General features: G+C 38.1%; 1 protein-coding gene across 1 annotated transcript in view; it reads right to left on the bottom strand.

Annotated features, from left to right (window-relative positions):
* The window catches only part of SLC4A1AP (solute carrier family 4 member 1 adaptor protein), a 37,546-nt gene that overhangs the window by 27,157 nt on the left and 7,725 nt on the right, over positions 1 to 2,664 (bottom strand). The window lies entirely within an intron of this gene.

A 2,664-nucleotide genomic window follows, 5' to 3' on the forward strand; every position in this document is an offset into this window, starting at 1 on the left:
AAAAAAAAAAAAAAAGCGCTCCAGGTTATTTGTTTTCAATAATAAAAGGGTAGATGCTGGGTAATGTTTTAAGCTCTGAATAATACTTACTATAGTGAAAACACGTGCTACCTTATGATAATTTAATGAAGGATATACTGTTTAAGTCTATTATCGAACTATACTCCTCAAAATTCCTTTCACAATTTTTGACTGCTTAAAGTCAATTCATCTCAAAATGTCCCAACTTGGAACTTTTCTTTTTTTGGGAGGGTAACATCATATCCAAAGAATGCACGGACCAATATCCACCTCGAGGATATTGTTTGGCAGGAAGCCAAACTTTTTCCCAGCTTGCATAAGACTAGTTGTTTGTTACCATCAGATGTGCAGATCACAAGTTATACTTTACCAACAGATTTCAATAATACTGCTTTAAAAATTATTTTAAAATTTAAACAATACATTTTATTTAAAAAAATTAAACCACCACAGCTACTTCTATAAATAAAACTTGCCAATGACTCAAAGGTCTCTGGCTTCTCATCAATCTTCCCAGCCTTCTTCATTCGGTTCAGACGCTTCTTCTCAACCAGGCCAGTCCGATCAAGAAATGTGTCATCCTCACTATCATAAAAGTCTTCATCTTCCCAGTTCTTGGCTTTCCTTTTCCGAGATACTAAAGGTAGATAAAATAAACGATAATGAAATAAGTTTTTTAAAAAAAAAGAAAAAGAAAGAAGGCAAGTAAGTAAACAAGCAGCTTAAAATATCACCGTTGATTATTAAAAGACAGGATTCACCAAGGTGCCAAACTACATATGAAAACAAAGAACTAAACCTGGAAGACACTATGCTAAGTGAAGCAAGCCAGACACAAAAGGACACACACTGCATGATTCCACTAATACGAGGAAACTAGAGCAGTCAAATTCAGAGACACAAAGTAGCACAGTGGTTACCAGGGCCAAGGGGGAGGAAGAATGGGAAGTTGGTGTTTAATGGGGACAAAGATCCAATATGGGATGATGAATAAGTTCTGAGATGGACAGTAGTGATGGTTGGACAACAATGTGAATGTATTTAATGCCTCTGAACTATACACTGAAAAATGCTTAAAGTGGCTATTTTATGTTATGTACATTTTACCACAACAAAAATATTAACACAAGGGCCGGCCGAGTGGATCAGTTGGTTAAGAGCGCGAGCTCTGAGCAACAGGGTCGCTGGTTTGATTCCCACATGGGCCAGTGAGCTGCGGCCAAGCTGAGCTGCCCCTCAGCCGCCAATAGGTGGCTAGATGGCGACTGGACTTGAAGCTGAGCTGGCTGTGCCCTCCACAGCTAAGACTGAAGGACAACAACTTGGCTGTTCCCCTTCCCCAATTCCCCAACACTGTTCCCCTTCCCCAAGTCCCCAATAAAATTAAAAAAAAAAAATTAAAACAAAGGGCTAATTTATTAAATAAGCAAAAGGCTGTTAAAAATCAATGAGTAAAAAAAGAAAAAAAAATGAGGAAAAGGCCGATAATCCAAAAGAAAATTTGAAAAAGAATAAAAGCAGCTGATAGGAAAAGAACTACAAATGGTCAACAAACATTTGAGAAAAATGTTAAACTTTTTAAAAATAATCTTTAAAAATACAAATTAAAATAATGAAAAACCATTTCTCACCTATTAGACTAGGAAAAAAACATAAATCAAGTTAATAATAACCAATTAGTCAAGGATATGGGGAAAGGGACTCTCACACAGTTGGTAGGAATATACACTGATATAACCTTTTTGATGTTCAATCTTACATCTGTCAACATTAAAAATACATTGATCTGGCAATTCCACTTCCAGGAATTTATCCTATAAATATCAATGCAACATTATTTGTAACAGTAAAAATCTGAGCACATCAACAGGAGACTACGACAACTTAGTTTTTTGTCTACCCTACACCATCTTACTCCACTTGTTATGGTAAAAGTACCCCCTTTCCTCTAGAAAATTCTTTCCCTGTTTCATCTGGATTAGGGGTAGTCATGTGACCAAAGCCAGATCAATTAGAATCCTTCCCTCATATTTATATTTATATATAGGGAAAAAGCAGCTCTCTTTACAATGAGGTTATTAAAGTGAGAGGGTATAAATCCAGGGCTGTAAGCATCCAGTTTTTCCATAGGGTAAGAATCTGTCTGCAAAATAGAACCATGCACCCGAGGCAGGCTTGCTCACAGATATACACACACACACACACACACACACACACACACACACACACACACACACTCACACACACGTTATATGTATCCTGGTAATGCCAAGTTCTGGTTTGGTAGGACTAAGTTTCTGCTTGCAGAACTTAAGGCCCCAGTTCATACAGTTCTTCCTTCAATCCTGTGAGCTATTCTTTCCAGCTTCTGGAGCCAATAACGTTTCCCCTAAACTCATATGAATTGGGTTTCTATTACTTACAACCAAAACAGTCCCTATTAGTATCAGCCTGATCATCTCCAGGTTAAGATGGTACATTGAACACACATATCGAATTTCACTCTCTCTCCATGTCCCACTAAAACTGCAGTAAAGGGCTGGCCGAGTGGCTCAGTTGGTTAAGAGCTCACTCAAGAGTTTGAGCTCTGAGCAACAGCAGTTCGATGCCTACCCTGAGCTGAGCAGCCGCTGAGCTGCCAAC

Source organism: Hipposideros armiger, unplaced genomic scaffold (genome assembly GCF_001890085.2).
Source record: "Hipposideros armiger isolate ML-2016 unplaced genomic scaffold, ASM189008v1 scaffold_0, whole genome shotgun sequence".
Lineage (NCBI taxonomy): Eukaryota > Metazoa > Chordata > Mammalia > Chiroptera > Hipposideridae > Hipposideros > Hipposideros armiger.